This window comes from Malaclemys terrapin, chromosome 18 (assembly GCF_027887155.1).
Source record: "Malaclemys terrapin pileata isolate rMalTer1 chromosome 18, rMalTer1.hap1, whole genome shotgun sequence".
NCBI lineage: Eukaryota > Metazoa > Chordata > Testudines > Emydidae > Malaclemys > Malaclemys terrapin.
In genome coordinates this window covers 22,855,286-22,873,920 of record NC_071522.1, presented here as the reverse complement: position 1 = coordinate 22,873,920, position 18,635 = coordinate 22,855,286, and the positions used below count along the sequence as shown (strand labels likewise).

Genomic DNA, 18,635 nt, shown 5'->3' with positions numbered 1-18,635 from the left:
GGATTGTCTGTGCACTGCTGTATTGCTCTCCCAGCAGATATCAGGGTGATTGAAGTCCCCCATGAGAACCAGGACCTGTGATCTGGAAACTTCAGTTAGTTGTCCTAAGAAAGCCTCGTCTACCTCATCCTTCTGATCTGGTGGTCTATAGCACATGCCCACCACGACATCACCCTTGTTGCTCTCTCCTCTAAACTTAACCCAAAGACTCTCAACAGGCTTTCTGAGCAATCATACCACTCTCTTACATACAATGCAACTCCTCCACCTTTCCTCCTGAATAGTTTATACCCATCCATGACAGTGCTCCAGTCACGTGAACTGCCCCACCAAGTTATTCCAATCACATCATAGTTCCTTGACTGTGCCAGGACTTCCAATTCTTCCTGCTTGTTTCCCAGGCTTCTTGCATTCGTGTACATGCACCTAAGATAACTAGCGGATTGCTCTACTTTCTCAGTATGAATCAGGAGACTTCTCGTCTTGTACCCTCATATTCACTAGAATCTCTCTCTTTATAGGTAATAAACTTGTTTTACTGTTTTATCTACTCTAATGTGTTTAAATTGGAGTGTCCGGGTGCGCTATTTAAAATAATAAGCTGGCCTATTATTCCCTTAAAGGAATAATGGAATAAATATATATGTGCTGTCCAGGAGAGGGCTGGACATACCTTTCTGGGGGAAGATCCAGGACTGGAGGGGTGTTGGGGGTCACCCTGAAATATAACCCAGGCTGGTGAGAGCCAGAGTGTACCTGGCAGATCTCATCCGAAGAAGTGAGCAGTAGCCCACAAAAGCTTATGCTCTAATAAATCTGGCAGATCTCATTTACACACAGACACTCAGGCTGTGGCTTGCCTACTGGTAGGCTGTTTGTGAGTGTCCTGGGGGGAGCTAATACAGCAAGCCATTGTAAGGCACCCAACATTGCAGGGCAGGGGTGACACAGCCCCCCACTAATCTGGAGTGTACCCCTGGTATATCACTCTGTAATCTTACATTGTACTGCTACAGTGTTATCTCTTGGTCAACAAGTCATGACAACCTGTTTCAGGCCTGAGGCCTTCTATGGTCAGGCTACATATCTTACAGACCTAGCGTCTGTAGGCCTAGCATTACAGCCTCATCGTATTTATATGCCTACTACAGACACTTCAATGATACCTGCTTCTTAGTCCCATGCCCCTGTGGGGTGAGTCTACTTATATTTTACTACTTAAACTTACAACTCAAATCTAAGGATCTTGAAAAAGTGTGCAGAGAAAATCCACAAAAATAGTTTGAGCTCTGGAAAAATATTTTCCAGTTGGTCTACACTTGAAAGTGTTCCTGGAATAACTGTTGGTTATGGCTGTGACTTTTTGCCAACATAATTATTCCTGTAAAAGCCCTAGAGTAAACAGTTATAAAGGTATTAACGTGCTTATAGTTGTATAGTTTATTTCACTTCCTCAATTGGAATAAACACTTTCATACCAATATAACGATGTCTAAAGAAATGAAGGAAAAACAGAGACAGTCAGGGGATTGCCCGCACTCCCCTCAGGCTGGGGAGACAGCAGAGGTGAAAGTAAGCCGGTATGGTCCGGTATGGTGTACCAGCAAGAGCCAGTACTCCGTGCCAGACTGCACCAGCTTCCGTGGCCGGGATTAAAAGGGCTCTGGGCTCCCCGCAGTGGCGGGGAGCTCCGAGCCCTTTAAATCTTGCCTGCAGCTCCGGCGGCCGGGCTGGAGCTGGGATTTAAAGGGCTCGGGGCTCCCCACAGCTGCGGGAGCCCCGAGCCCTTTAAATCCCAGCTGGAGCTGCAGTGGGGATTTAAAGGGCCCGGAGCTCTGCGGCGGCCGGAGCCCCGGGCCCTTTAATTTGCCCCTGAGCCCCGGGGGCTCCCAGCCACCTTTGCTGCTGGGAGCCCTGGGTTGATTTAAAGGCCCTGGGGCTCCTAGCCACAGCCGGTGCCCCAGGGCCTTTAAATCTTGAGAGGCCCCGCCTCTTCCGGTTGAGGCCACGCCTTTTCCGGATGAGGCCAAGCCCCCCTCAGGACTCCGGCAGTACTGGTAAGTCCTGTAAGTTACTTTCACCCCTGGGAGACAGTCAGGGGATCGCCTGCACTCCCACCACCTTCCACTCCCACTGGGGGTTCGAGGGGCCTGAGCCCAGGAGAGTAGACACAGACATATATGCTGGGGCTGAGAGCGGGAGAGAGTCTGCCACCCCACCCATCTGCCTAAACAGATCTATGGCCTTGGGGTCCAGAAAGGGGGCTAGACACCGGAGGTTTCCGCTAGATCAGCCTGGTTCCAATTGCCAGCCTTCCCAAAGGTCGCGAGACAGGCATCTATCTCCCCCTCCTGAACCTGGGACAGCAATTTAGTATTGAGGTTCCCTGCAGAATTGGCACCCCCGGGTCCATCCCCACTCACCCCTGGATGAGTCCTTCTGCCTCTCAGCTCCACCATTGCTGGATTAACGCTTGGGCTTTAGGGGCTGCAGCCCAGGGCCCCGGGCTAAGGGGGGTCCCGGCGCAGCAGGGCTCAGGCCGGCTGCCTGCATGCTATAGTCCCATGCCGCTCCCAGAAGCGGCCAGCTGCTGGCATGTCTTTGCTCCGCGCACTGCCCCCGCCCCCAGCAGTGTCCCTGCAGCTCCCATTGGCCGGGAACCATCACTGACAATTTTTTAAATCAAGACAGGATGATTTTTTAAAAATATATTCTCTAGGAATATTTTTGGAGAAGTTGTATGGTGTGTGTTATACATGAGGTCAGACTAGATGATCAGATGCCCTGTCTGGCCTTGGAATCTATGAATTTATGAAAAAGAATATGGAGGACTTTGTATAGATTATATTAACTTTAAACTGGACATTTCAGCAGTTAGCAGAGTGTTGGTGCAATTTGAGTTAGCATAACAGCAAAGTTGGCCGAGGGATACGCTTCAAAGCACCAATGGCTAGCGACTTGCAGAGGTAAGTTGCTAACTGGAGCAAACCAGCCATTGTTTGAAGTACGACCCAACACGTTTGTACTAACAGTTATTGCCTAACTCGTCTTACACGCGCTAGTGTGACAAGATGTGTTGTACAAAGAGACTGGTCCAAGTTGCAAGAACTCAGAAGCTGATGTCTCATTCCCTGACTGGATGGTGAGAGAGGATGACTCATTTTGGTTGGTGTAATAGGTGCCTAGCAGGGCCGCTGTAATAGGTGCCTAGCCTCGCCAGGCTGCCCCCATTGGCCCAGTGCGGGGTAGGTTACACCATCGTCGGGTTTTCCTGCTGATACAGCAAGGTTGCTGCAAAGTGGGCTTCGGTCCCCAGACAGGGCTGTGTAAACAAATAGGCCATGGCTCCTGAAACCTCCACCTGGGACCGACACCCACAACTGGAGTCCTGGCCCCCTTGGACGGGCAGGACAAGGATCAGTCTGTAACCCGTGGGCGGGGCAGCATGAACAAACAGACTATGGTCCCTAAGCCTCCTGGCTGGGGCAGGCAGTAGCAGTGGGGGAGTCGGCCCTGTGGACAGAGGAAATCACCAATCAGTCTGTGGCTCCGGGGCGGGGCAAAACAGTGTATGGCCCCTACGCCTCTGGGCTGGGATGTAGAGATAGCAGCCATGCCTGGTGGCCTGGGGTGGTGGTAGGGGAACCTGGTCCCTCTCCACTGGGTTCCAACCCAGGGCCCTATGAACCCAGGGAACTCCCTATTAGGAGTTCAGGTATCAGCTTCTACTACCTTCCCTGGGTCACTTCCTACCACAAGTTGTGTCCTGGGCACCTCCTCAGCTGGTGGCAGCTTGGCTTCCCTGGCAGCCTCCGCAGTCAGAGAGTCACCTGCAGCACAGTCTGGGTCCGGGGGCTCTACCGCCTGGAGTGTCACAGGCACCTCTGCAGGAACCTGCAGTACACGTCTTTCCTCCTCCATAGCTCGCCCCAACTGAGCTGGGCTGCCTCCTTTTATCTGGCTCTTCCACCTGGAGCATCCACAGCAGGGGAAAGGGGGCGTGGCCTCCTGGGCCCACAGGGATTGGTCCGTCCCCATTGGCCCAGTGTGGGGTTGGTACACTCCATCACAGTTGGACATTTCAAATCTTTGGAAGAAATATGGGGCACCATCTGATTGGTCCACACCAGCACATCCAAGTGAGGAAATAGGATAAAACATCCTGTCTCCTTCAGCACATCACTTCCCCAAAACCAGACACTTGGAAGGGAGATGACTGAGGACCTGTGCTAGTCACCTGGGAGTTCTCCTGGTGACATCAAGCACCTGTCTCATATACGCACCTTTAACTGTCTCTTTCTATTTTCCAGCAATTTCGGTTGTCCACTAGCACAGCAGGAAAAAATTATAGTAGCATCTGTCCTTCCCTCCACCTGCAGCATCAGCTCCTGCGTGAACAGTAACTGAACTGAAAACTGACGGCTGAGCCAAGATCTGGTGATAAGTAACACATCAACTGTTTTTGGGGTGATGAACCAAATCATTCAACTGACCACTTCCTGAAACTGGATGCCTAATTAGGAGAAGTGTACATGTCCCTGTGTGTGTTTTAAAAATTGTCAGTTACAGTGTGTTTCCGTGTTTTGTAACATGTTCAAATCAAGATGGCTGTAAAGTATCTATAAAACTCAACCATTGACCATTGTTAACTAGGATTATAGAACACTGTACTTACGTCTACCATGGTTAAAGGTTTCATGCTGCCTTTTAAGTTTTAGGTGTGTACAGACATAAAATGAGACCAAGTCTACAAGCTTGTAAAATTGCACTGAGTCTATACAGTCTGTTATAAAAGTAGGGATTTATATCAGATAGTTAGGAGTCAAAAACTGGGGCTAATATAATTCACTGGGAAACAAGTAACAAGGGTTGACTACTATAGATCCATTGGGAAGGAGGCCTTGGTGAATTAGCATGTACATGGTTGACCAAATTGCCTTGTGATCTAGCTTCAGATTGTTTTTTCTCTGTTGTTTTAGCAACAACAGAGTTGATACCAATTGGCACCCTATTCTGAGAGACTCTTAGTTAAAAATCTAAACAAAGTCACCTTTCCAAGATAGTAATTGAGTGTAACAGTTATCTTCTATTGTGATTGATTCTGCAAACATGCATGGTTACATCAACACATTTTCTAGTTTATACATACACCAAGCATGTGTAGGAGAAAGAGAGAGCATGGTGCACCAGGCCTGGTGCAAGATCTGAGGCCTGAACTAGAGTCTGGGAACCAAAGTTAGGCCATGTATTAAAGTAGCTGTTTACAAGTTCACTATATGACCTTGGCAAAGGTACTGCTAGCATTGCTAAGACACCGGCATGCCTAAGAAGTGACAGTTTCAGGGTACAGAACAATAGAACATACTCCAAAAGATTAGTCCAGGGCCATCCTGTCCTATCACCAGATAAGAGGGTCTGACAGAAGTAACGAACAGGGATGTTGTGCCCGAGACATGTGGCACACGATTCAAGCCAAGGTAAAAAGCAGATATCATGAAACACATAAAGTGGCATGAGAGTTGTTTGTCTCAGTCTATAAATATTGGAGTGCCTCATCTTAACCCTTTGTGCATGGCTTGGAGACAGCAGAAATTCTCGCTGCTGACTGAGCCATTCCTTGCCACTGGACACTTATGTGTTAGCGTACCTGTAACCATGGAGCCAGGGCGCTAGTGTCTTGAGAGCAATACATTTGGCTGAGTGCCTTTGTCACCGAACCATGCCAGTGGTCATTCTTGTAAGGTCTTCTGGACCAACTATCTGAACGGGGCTGGGATAGCATATGGAGAACGCACATACGCCCCTAACTGACAACAGCACGCAGTTCTTTGTAAAAGCAACAGGTCTGTGGCTCCGCACTGGATTGGTTGTTGGTTTCCCTGGCCTTCTGGTATGCCTGTCGTAGCTCCTTGGCATTCACACAGCACTACAGTTGGTCCCTGTTGTAGCTCTTCTCCTGCATCCACTGAGCAATCTGCTCATAGATGTCAACGTTTCTACAGCTGGATTGGAGCTGTGCCTGCACAGCCTCTTTTTCCACATAAGCCAAGGAGATCTAATATCTCCTGCCTACTCCAGGCAGGAGTACATCTGGAGAGTGTAGCTGGCATGGTCAGCTGGGCAGTTAAAGTCAAACATGGAGAACTGCTAGATGTGTTCACCAAGCAGAGCAATCAGAAAAAGGAATTTCGAAGATTATCAGGGCTTTCAAGGGGAGAGGGGGCGTCCAGTTTCTGTGATCCTGGGCAGCAGAGTTCACAATGGTGACCAGAGCAGTGAGTGTGAGGCACTGCGGGACAGCTGCTGGAGGACAGTTACAGTTGAGTTAAGTAATGCGGTGACTACGCTTACACTGCATTGACATAAGTACATTGGCCATGATTATATGCCACTCAGGGAGGGGGTATTATTAAGTCAGCATAAAGGGGCACTTATTTCGTCAGGAGACACATTTAAGTGTAGCAACTGTGATGGGTTGCCCCCTTCTCTGGGTTGCACTTGATGTTCTGGGGTACCATTGAGCCCGCCGGTTCCACCCGCCTGGGCTCCCTTACCCTGTCCTGCTGAGCCAGGCCCTCGAACCTCCTCCATCACACACAGGTAGGGACACACCCAGCTGCAGAGAGACACAGACACTGAGATCAGCTCTGCCTGGGAAGGCTTCAGCTACAGAGTTGCCCAGCACTCAAGTGCACACCCCCTCTGGGGTGCAAACCCCAAATTGTATAATCTTGCGCTGCACCGAGACCCGTACAGTGTAAACTCAGGAAATCCGCCCCCTCCCTCAATGTGGAGAGAGATAGGTACAGCTTTTCACACACACACACCCCCAGTTAAGAATTCCACAAACTGGTTTTAGAGAAGACAAAAACAAGTTTATTAACCACAAAAGATAGATTTTAAGTGATTATAAGGGATAACAGACCCAGCAAATAAAACAAAAACACAAGATAAGCTTAAGATACTAAAGAAACTGGTTACAAGTAGTAATTTCTGACCCTAAATGTTGTTTTAGGCAGATTGCAGAGGTTCTTGAAGGCAAGCTGCTCTTGCTTGCAGCTTAAAACTCCGAGTATTTCTTTCACAGGCCAGACACCTTCCCAGCCTGGGCTCAGTTCTTCTCCCCACCTTTGTCTTTGTTTCTGAGATGTTTCCAGCAGTCATCCTTGGTGGGGATTCAGTGAAGAATAACTCACTCCCCTGCCTTAAATAGGATCTACATAGGGCAGGAATCTTTTATCTGTCAGTGTTATACTGAGTGGCTTCCAAAGTACACACTCTCATTTCAGTCCCTCGGGAAGGGTTATTTTTAGAGTCCTGAGTTTCCCATTCCCTGACCTATCTTATCAGTGTAGCGAAAGATGGGGGATTCCCCTTTCTGTCCTCTAATCGCAACTAGAACAGCATCAATCCAGCATGCCTGGCACCCTTTAATGCTTGCTCCAGTCTAAGATGATTCAAATCACTCCCTGCAACTCCTCGTTATAGTAGGCTCTCTGCAGGAGTCGTTCCATCCATGCCAGATACTGAAATAGCTTCTTTCCACATGTCTAGTGCGTTGGTCTGGATGTTAATATAACAGCCTCTCCACCTTCAGTGCTTCCAGACACACCCTCCATGACTGAGAGGCAGTTAGCAGCAATTGCCTCTGGGTTACTGGCCCTGAGTGACCTGAAAGATTCAGCAGCAGACCCTTGCAGACTTTCCACTAGTTTATTTCTTTTTTCCCTTTTGGAACATGTCCATTCCTGTTCCACATCAACAGCATGATCCAACCAGGCCTCAAATTCTTCCTCATGCGCAGAGGTGGGTGTGATGTTGCACTCCAGATGTTTTATGGAAATATGCTTATGAGTGTGAATATGATGTAACTGGTATATGCTTTATGCAAAAGGTCTCTTGTAAGGTATCATAACAAAGATTATAACCTACTGAATATGTTCCTCCTATTTGTATGCATGTATCATTCTTGTATCTGAAGCTAGAAATATGAAGTATAACTCTGAAGTCCTATTGTAATTATGCAAAGTGTGGGCCATTAATGGTGGTTTAGAATCTTGATGGCTCTCATTGACTAGGACAATTGGTTGTAAATGGTTTATTTACCTGAAATCCTTCCTGTGTACGTGTGGGCCAACCCAGGAAGAATGGAGACTAGGGGTATTACAGGGACATGTGACCATGTCACATGATATTGGAATCCATCTTAATCCTTGTACTTTTCCATTGACGAGATGGGGTGGGGATAAGCAACGACAAAAGATTCCCGCCTTGTGCCAAAGCTATAGAAGGGAGTGGAGCGGGACAAAAGTGGTGGCCAGTCATGAGAAAACTCCTGCTTACCACCTGGGATGTCTGCTGGAACTAACAAGGACGGTACCAGGGGAAAGAATTGGGCCCAGACTAGAAAGGCGTATAGTCTGTAAAAGAAGCTTATTGGAGCATCTCTGAGGGTGAGATATTACCTGTAATCATTTTTTTAATGTATTAGGCTTAGACTTGCATGTTTTTGCTTTATTTTGTTTGGTGACTTACTTTGTTCTGTCTGTTATTACTTGAAACCACTTAAATTCTACTTTTTATACTTAATAAAATCACTTTTGTTTGTTAATAAACCCAGAGTAAGTGATTAATACCTGGAGGAGCAAACAGCTGAGCATATCTCTCTATCAGTGTAATAGAGGACGGACAATTTATGAATTTATCCTGTATAAGCTTTATACAGAGTAAAAGAGATTTTTAGGGGGTTTGGATCCCATTGGGAACAGGGTGTCTGGATGCTGGAGGCAGGTAATATACTGAGCTGTTTTCAGTTAAGTCTGCAGCTTTGGGGGCGTGGACCAGACCCTGGGTCTGTGTTGCAGCAGGCTAGCGTGTTTGGCTGAACGAGACAGGGTTCTGGAGTCCCAAGCTGGCAGGGAAAACGGGCTCAGATGTAATTTCAGCACATCAGGTACAGTCCCAAGGGGATCTCTGTGACTGAACCCATCACAGTAGGTTTTATCTTTTAAAAGGTTCTCAGTCTCTGATAACTGCCAGTTCCTGCTTCCAGGCCTACCAATTGTCCCATGGTCTGCGTAATGGCCTTCAGGAACAAAACTTCTGTCAGAAGGTGGAAGATGGGGCAGGACTATACAATGCCCTTAAATTGTCTTCCCTATTTCCCATTCTCTGGAGCAAATGTTGAATTTCTCCTTGAAAATCAGATGACTCATCCTGTGAAGTAGGGGACATAATGGGCACTGTGCCTACAGTTTGTAGAGTTCACTGCATCCCCTCTTCATCCACAATTATTTCACAATTTACCATCTGAACATCAAACTCATGGACCCAGAACATAAGGCATACCTTTTCTGTTCTTTCTCCTGATAGGTTCTGCCATGACAAGCGCCATTTCCAAAGGCCCTTACTGTAACCAAAGCCTATACAATTTTTGCTCTGAAGTTACACTTACTAAAGCCTACCACCACCACTGCCTGTTGTGGGTCTACTTAATCCCCCTCAGACCAGTCTAGGACCAGTCTTCTATCCATGCAGACTAACATGGGGGTTAATAGAGAGGGGTTTTTCTTTTCAAAATCCCAGTGGTGCCTCCAAGAATCTAAGGGGGTTTCACAGGTCGTCATACTTCTGAGAACAGCTAATCATCAAAAGGAATCCTTACCCAATGTCCCTCTGGTTTAGCTGCAGTGAGTTTCAATGTCTTGGGTTCTTAGCCACAATCTGGTGGTGCCTGCACCTGACAATTTCAGGGAGTCAGGAACCCTACCGTACATCCCTATGTGATTTCAATGATCCCTGACCCAGTACTTACTCCTATGACTAGCCCGATACCTTGTACATATACTCTTCTGAAACCTCTGTGTTACCGAAATATCGGGTCCACCTAGCTGAGAGCCAATAACAGCCAGACAGGGATAAGGAAGAGTTGCTTTATTCTGAGGAAGAAAGGAGAGCTTTGCACCTTAGTACAAAAACTCTGTCTTACACACATTTTACAGATCCTTTATACACATTCAGACAAAGGTCCTTGCAGTGTTAACACTTGATTGGTGGTTGTCAGACCCGTGCTTTTGCTATCTGGTCAGTGAAAACCGGTTTGGGACCAGCTCCAACTACCTTAAGGCCTTGAAGGGAAGACAGTTGAAAAGTTCAGGCTACTGTGTACTTGAAGTGTCTGCTTCCCCCTAATGGCCACTGGTTGACATAAAGGCTGCTCTGTTAAGGGGGGGTCACTAGTAACTTTCACATCTGTAATGGATAAACCAACAACAAACAGTACCGGATTGACCATGGCTCCAGGCCCATGGTTCAAAGGGGCCCCAGCCAGCCTGCTCTTCTCCACCCCTCACCCTCTCCTGCGGGTGCAGCTGGCAGAAGCTGGGTCCTGCCAGCTCCTGCTGCAGAGCAGGCTCTGCCGGCAGCCAAGCTCCTCTCTCCCCCAGCTCTTCCCCCAAGCATGCAGCATTCCTCTCCCGCTCCCGCCCAGCACTTCCGCAGCCACCGATCCGCTGTTTGCCAGCAGGAGGTAGGGGGAAGACCGGAGCCGCAGTGCGCTCCCCGCTTGGGGGAGGAGGCAGAGAAGAGGTGGGGGTGGGGCCTTGGGGAAATGGGTGGAATCAGGGCATACCCCCTCCAGCCCCCTGCCATGAGCACCCCCATGACCCCAGCCCACACCCCCAGACCTCTGCCCTGACTCCTGCACCCCCCTCACACACACCCATGACCCCATCCCTGACTCCTGCACCCCCTCACAAACCATCCCGATGTGTAGAAAGAATAGTAAATATGGCAGGCGACCAGCTTGGCTTAACAGTGAAATCCTTGATGATCTAAAACACAAAAAAGAGGCTTACAAGAAGTGGAAGATGGAACAAATGACCAGGGAGAAGTATAAAAATATTGCTCAGGCATGCAGGAGTGAAATCAGGAAGCCCAAATCACACTTGGAGTTGCAGCTAGCAAAAGATGTTAAGAGTAACAAAAAGGGTTTCTTCATTTATGTTAGCAACAAGAAGAAGGTCAAGGAAAGTGTGGGCCCCTTACTGAATGGGGGAGGCAACCTAGTGACCGAGGATGTGGAAAAAGCTAATGTAGTCAATGCTTTTTTTGCCTCAGTTTTCACAGACAAGGTCAGCACCCAGACTGCTGCACTGGGCAGCACAGTATGGGGAAGAGATGACCAGTGCTCTGTGGAGAAATAAGTGGTTCGGGACTATTTAGAAAAACTGGACGAGCACAAGTCCATGGGACCGGATGAGCTGCATCCGAGGGTGCTAAAGGAGTTGGTGGATGTGATTGCAGAGCCATTGGCCATTATCTTTGAAAACTCATGGCAATCAGGGAGGTCCTGGATGACTGGAAAAAGGCTAATGTAGTGCCCATCTTTAAAAAAGGGAAGGAGGCGGCTCCAGGGAACTACAGGCCAGTCAGCCTCACCTCAGTCCCTGGAAAAATCCTGGAGCAGGTCCTCAAGGAATCAATTCTGAAGCACTTAGAGGAGAGGAAAGTGATCAGGAACAGTCAGCATGGATTCACCCAGGGGAAGTCATGCCTGACTAACCTAATTGCCTTCTATGAGGCGATAACTGGCTCTGTGGATGAGGGGAAGGCAGTGGATGTGTTATTCCTTGACTTTAGCAAAGCTTTTGATACGGTCTCTCACAGTATTCTTGCCAGCAAGTTAAAGACGTATGGGCTGGATGAATGGACTATAAGGTGGATAGAAAGCTGGCTAGATGATCGGGCTCAACGGGTAGTGATCAACGGCTCCATGTCTAGTTGGCAGCCAGTATCAAGCAGAGTGTCCGAAGGGTCAGTCCTGGGGCCAGTTTTGTTCAATATCTTCATTAATGATCTGGAGGATGGCGTGGACTGCACTCTCAGCAAGTTTGCAGATGACACTAAACTGGGAGGAGTGGTAGATATGCTGGAAGGTAGGAATAGGATACAGAGGGACCTAGATAAATTAGAGGATTGGGCCAAAAGAAATCTGATGAGGGTCAACAAGGACAAGTGCAGAGTCCTGCACTTAGGACGGAAGAATCCCATGCACTGCTACAGACTAGGGCCTGAGTGGCTAGGCAGCAGTTCTGCAGAAAAGGATCTAGGGGTTACGGTGGATGAGAAGCTGGATATGAGTCAACAGTGTGCCCTTGTTGCCAAGAAGGCTAATGGCATTTTGGGCTGTATAAGTAGGAGCATTGCCAACAGATCGAGGGACGTGATCATTCCCCTCTATTCGACACTGGTGAGGCCCCATCTGGAATACTGTGTCCAGTTTTGGGTCCCACACTACAAGAAGGATGTGGAAAAATTGGAAAGAGTCCAGCGGAGGGCAACAAAAATGATTAGGGGGCTGGAACACATGACTTTTGAGGAGAGGCTGAGGAACTGGGATTGTTTAGTCTGCAGAAGAGAAGAATGAGGGGGGATTTGATAGCTGCTTTCAACTACCTGAAAGGGGGTTCCAAAGAGGATGGATCTAGACTGTTCTCAGTTGTAGCAGATGACAGAACAAGGAGTAATGGTCTCAAGTTGCAATGGGGGAGGTTTAGGTTGGATATTAGGAAAAACTTTTTCACTAGGAGGGTGGTGAAGCACTGGAATGGGTTACCTAGGGAGGTGCTGGAATCTCCTTCCTTAGAGGTTTTTAAGGCCCGGCTTGACAAAGCCCTGGCTGGGATGATTTAGTTGGTGTTGGTCCTGCTTTGAGCAGGGGGTTGGACTAGATACCTCCTGAGGTCCCTTCCAATCATGATATTCTATGACTCAACACAGTGAAGTGCCTGGGTACTACAAGCCTAAACCCCTGGTCACTAGGGAGAGCAATGTGGGTCTCTGCCCATGATGTCTAGATGCCTGAGAGGATTCCTTTAGCATAGCATGCTGGAGGGTCACAGTGGCAATTACCCTGAAACTGTGATACCTGGTAGGAGGGGAGGGGAAATGGGGCATCCAGAACCCTTGGTGGGAGGGAGGGGGAATGGAGGACATGGAGGGAAGTGACAATGGGGGTGCAGACATCCACACAGGGCTGCTCGCATGGTGGCGGGGAGAATGGTGGATCCTAGTAGGGAAGAAGGAGGAATGAGGGGACACAGAATCCCTGGCAGGGGGGAGTCTGAGGGAAGTTGCAGGGAGTCTCTGAAATAGAAGGGGATGGGAGGGTGGCACACAGTGAGCTTGTGAGGGGGAACAGAAGGATGCAAGTAGTCCCTGGGATGTGCAACGAGCACGGCCTACACAAGCTACGGAGTGTGCAACCCCCTAGCACATGACATTAATGTTTCTCTGTCTTTACTGGAGATACCTCGCCTGATGCATCCTAAAGTTACATTTGCCTTTTTTATGGCTGCATCACATGGGTGGCTCATAGTCATCTTGCAATGAACTAATACACTCAGGTCTTTCTCCTCCTCTGTCATGTCCAACTGATAAGACCCCACTTTATAGAAGAAATTCTTATTAATCCCTGAATACATGACCCTTCACTTTGTACTATCAACATTTCAACCCATTTCTATTACTCCCGGACTCTAGGTCATCCAATTCTTCCTGTATAACGCAACAATCCTTCTCTACATTGACAATGTCTCCTACATTTGTGCTATCAGCAAGTTTCATTAACTCACTCCTACTTTTTGAAAATATAATGATCCCAAGACTGATCTTTGAGACGCTCCATTATTAATCTTCCTCCAGCCCAACAGTTCTCCCTTCAGCACAACCTGTTGTGATCTCCCGTTGGACAGTTCATTATCCACCTTCTAGTTCTTGTATTAATCTCCATATTCCCCAACTTAACTAGTAATTTCACATGTGCTACCATGTCAGATGACTCACTGAAGTCCAGATAGATTAGATCTGCTGAATTTCCCTTGGCTAAGAACTCAGTTATTTTATCAAAGAAAGGTATCTGGTTAGTCTGGCACAATCTACCTTTGGTAAATCCATGTTGCATTTTTCACTTACCTCCATGTCTTTAATAATTCTTTTCTTCAAAATTTGTTTAAAAGCCCTGCATTCTAGTGAGTTCAGATGAAGGGGTCTGTAGTTGTCTGGATCATTTTTTTGGCCTTTCTTAAATATAGGTATGATGATAAGGTACTGCCCCCAATTTGATAGATTTATTAAAAATCCTTCTTAACTCCTTTTTAAAAAACCTACACACACTCACACACACTCAGCCTGCTCCTGCTCCCACTGAAATGAATGGCAGCAAGACTGGACCCCGAACCAGACATAACAAAATAGTGAGATACAATAATAGAGTAAATATGAATGTACAAATGTAGGGCTGGACTAGGGCTTTATGGAAGTTGGTTGCAACCTTCGCCCTGAACACACTAGGTGACACTCCCCTGTCCTGCCTGCTGTCGTAGGGATGAGCAGGAGGAGGGCCTGGCTATGCCTGCTTACCGAGAGGTATTTGATAGTCCGGGGAATGGTGGTGGCAGACATTTCTATGGGAGCAGAAGCAGCAAAAGAACTCCACTGAATTGCAAGGTAACATCAAACAGTGAGCAGCACAGTCACTGTCCCATCTTTTCCACAGGAAGGGCACCAAAGGCAAGAGATAGTTCAGTGATTCTCCAACGTTTGTACTGGTGACCCCTTTCACACAGCAAGCCTCTGAGTGCGACCCCCCTTATACATTAAAAACACTTTGTTATATATTTAACACCATTATAAATGCTGGATGCAAAGCGGGGTTTGGGGTGGAGGCTGACAGCTCATGACCCCCCATATAATATCCTCACGACCCCATGAGGGGTCCAGGCCCCCAGTTTGAGAACCCCTGAGATAGTTGATGTCTCCGGTAAATTTGTGCAATTGGCCACGTTCTGGCTCCTCTTGTTCACACCTGCGAGGAGGGCACCAGAGGGTGTGAAACAAGCAGTAGCTCTTGGAATGATTGGGATTTGGAGGACTATGTGTTGGGTGTGGGTGTGGGGGGGCTTTGATTCCATCTGAATTACCCCAGAGGCAGAAAGACAAGGCTCTGCTGTCTTTGCATTTTTGCCTCCTAAAGGAACTGGGCTACAGTGTGTTTAAGGGCAGCTGCTGTGATGGTAGAACCAACCGGAAGGGAAAGAGTTCCTCCTGCCTGGTCTTTGCAGGAAATGTAGCAAAAGCTGCTAGCGCTCCAAGGGACAGACAGGGCAGGCCGGCTTTGCTGAGGTAAAGGTGACTCTTACAGACTGCCATGAATTCACAGCTGAGATACCAGGAAGCACTAGGACAATTCTGGCTCCAGCTGTGCTGAAACATCTGGTCTAGAAGACTGACAAGATGAAGTAGGTAGGTGTAGCATACACACAGAGGGATGCTTTGTCTCACTTGCTGTGGACAGCATTTGACTGAGACACTTGGCACATGCGTTAGCTGCCGGTACTGGTGCAAGACATTGGTGCAGCGGTACTGAACAGCAGACACATCCAAAGGTCCCTGCTACGGCTGTCATTCACACCATTTGCCATTTCACGTGCTCCTGCTACATATCCATGGGCAGAATCCTGCACGATGTGCCAGGAATCCAGTGATACCTGGGGGCATACTGTGTAGTATGAAAGGCACTTGAAGAAGGGTTTTCAGTGACTGAGAACCAAGGCATGTGTCTTCAGGAAAATGAATGTGAGTTCTTCATGTTACCCGTGGAATCTGAAAGACATCACAATAATGCTTGTCGCCTGTGCACATCACCTACAGCAGAAGAGTCTCTCTTAATGCTCCAGCACCACAAACAGGTTTTTGCCTAACCTAGCAACAGGTAATCCTCTCTGACCCATTGAATATCAAACCAAATCAGTTAGCACAGCAAATTCCGATTGTGCCTCCAGAGAAAAAATTAATTCTTGCCCTTGTCAACAATTATCAACGTCTGGTTGATAGAGATAACTGTGTTGCTATAAAATCTACTTGGTCTCTGTAAGGCATTTCAGGTAGAACCACATGACATTCTGAATAAAAACTAGCACTATACAAAGGCCATATGGCATATATTCAGTGAATTAAAAGCTGGCTAACTGACAGATCCCAAAACATAGTTTTGAATAGAGAATCCGTGCGTGCATTTTGAGTCGGGTCCCACAGTACTAGGCCTGAAGGTATTAAATATTTTATCAATGATGTGGAAGAAAGTATATGATCATTACTGGTAAATGAGATGACACAGAGATTGGGCAGGTGGTAAATAATGATGAAGACAAGTCACTGTTACAGAGCAAACTGGACTGCATTGGTAAACTAGGTGCATACAACATAGAAACGGAGGAATATACGGCTGGAAGGGACATGGAGAAGCCACCTAGTCCAGCCCCCTGGGCTGAAGCTGGACCAAATATATCTAGACCATCCCTGACAAGTGTCTGTCTAACCCGTTCTTAAAAAACCTCCAATGAAGGGAATTCCAAATCTCCCTTGGAAGCTTATTCCAGAACTTAACTATCCTTGTAGTTAGAATTATTTTCTTAATATCTAACAAATTTCCATTGCTGCAGACTAGGCCCGTTACTTCTTGTCCTACCTTCAGTGGATATGGTGAACAATTGATCACCATTCTCTTTATAACAGCCACTGCAGACAAGAAATTATCACATGTTCATACACACTGGAAGCATAAAATCAGAAAACCTACCTGGAGATCAGGCAAGAAACCCAAAACAGCCATAAAAACATTGGATGACAGCTATCCAGCACAAAAATGAAAAGCATAAAAAGGAGTGAAAAACACTCAAAGATCACAAAATCAAAATCACAAAATAACAAAATTGAAAAATTAATTTTGAGTCAACTGAAACATTTTGGTCAATTCAAAACAATTTTTAGAAGGCTACGGAGTTGTTGCTGTACCTGTGAGGCCTGTCAAGCCTGAAGATGGGGGGTCCCTAAAAGGGAGGATCCCTGCTCTGTGCAGGGGGGCCCTCTGAAGGAGCAGGACTGCAACACAGAGCCCTTTGGCCCCTGGCAGCAGGGATTGCAGACCAGGGGAAAGGTTTGAGAGCCTTGTCCACCTAGGCCCCCTCAGAAAGGAGAAGTGCCAGGTTGTTTCTTTCTTTGGCTTCCCCAAGGTCTCAGACGATGCTTTTTGTGGGCTGCAGAAGCATGCTGACTTTTTGTTGGCACAAAAGGGGGCTGATGCCTTGAACAAAACAGCTGTGGGGCGGTGCCCTGGACTCTGAGACAGGAGCAGTGGCCACCCTTTCCCTGAGGGGTGCTAGAGACGTCTATAGTCTCTCTATAGAGACATATATAGAGGTAGTGCTATTTGGTTAACAGTGTATTTGTTCCAATATACTGACAATACTCAGAAATGGGAGGTGATGGTACCTGAATACACTTTTGCATAAATCCGGCTTTATTGAGATAATATCTTAAATGTGTACAACTTGCCCTTTCACCATTCAGAGAAACCAGAAAGAGAATCAATGATCTGCATGATAAAGAAATGGAAGAATCACAAAACTAGGTGGCAGCAGGAGACCAATCGCCTGTTGATGGACCAGGCCGCTCAAGACCGCACTATGTTGCGGGAACTGGTAAACCAAGTGAAGGCCCTTACGGAGATGAACCACGGCCATGATGGAACGCGGCACATACGGGCCAGCAATTGGCTGCAGAAAATGACATGGGAGGATGATGTAGAGGCATATCTCCTGGCCTTTGAGAGGACAGCCCTACAGGAGGCCTGGCCTCGAGATCAGTGGTCTGGCAACCTCGCCCCATTCCTGTGCGGGGAGGCCCGAAGTCCTACTATGATCTGCCTGAAGAGGCTGCAGCAGACTACCCCCAGCTGAAAGCAGAGATCCTGGCCAGATCTGGGGTAACAACCGCAGTGCGGGCCCAGCAGTATCATGAGTGGAGGTACCAGGAAGACAAAACCCCGCGGTCCCAATTATATGACCTCATCCATCTCGCACGAAAGTGGCTGCAAACTGAGTCCCGGAGTCCAGAAGAGATACTAGAGATTCTGGTCATCGACCGATACATGAGGGGACTACCGCCAGACCTTCGCGCATGGGTAAGCCAAAACGAACCCTCCACCTATGACGAGATTGTGGCAATGGTAGAGAGGCGAAGGACGGCAAGGGAACTGACCCGACCAGATAAGGAAGAGGCACCCGGGTTAAACTAGCAGCACCAGGCCCTAGAGTTCGAGTGACTGGGCCACCAGGTGGAAAAAGAGAGGGGCTGAAGGCCCACCAGAGGCCATAAAGAGTCAGAGCACTGAGGGGGAAGAAGATTGTGATGTTAGACTTCCCAAACCAAGAGACCGGGGAACACCCAGGGTTCCATACAGATGTTATGCCTGCGGGGAGTGGGGACACATAGCTGCACAGTGTCCCAATGCCGAGGAGCCTATGTAGTGTAACCTGGGGAACTGGGCAGACCCATGCTCCCTAATCCACCTTGTGGGGGTCTCACTAACCCCACATATGTACACCAGACCAGTGAAACTAAATGGGGTAGAGACCACGGCACTGGTTGATTCGGGAAGTGCTATCACGCTTATCTCAGGGAGGTTTGTGAAGCGTAGTCAGTTGCTGCAGGCTAAACGTACGGGGATAACCTGTGTCCATGGGGCAGTTAGTTACTACCCCACCATCCCAGTAAAAATCGAGATCCAAGGGAAC

General features: G+C 47.9%; 1 protein-coding gene across 2 annotated transcripts in view; it reads right to left on the bottom strand.

Moving 5' to 3' along the window:
- The window catches only part of LOC128825537 (myeloperoxidase-like), a 94,732-nt gene that overhangs the window by 69,829 nt on the left and 6,268 nt on the right, over positions 1 to 18,635 (bottom strand). The window lies entirely within an intron of this gene.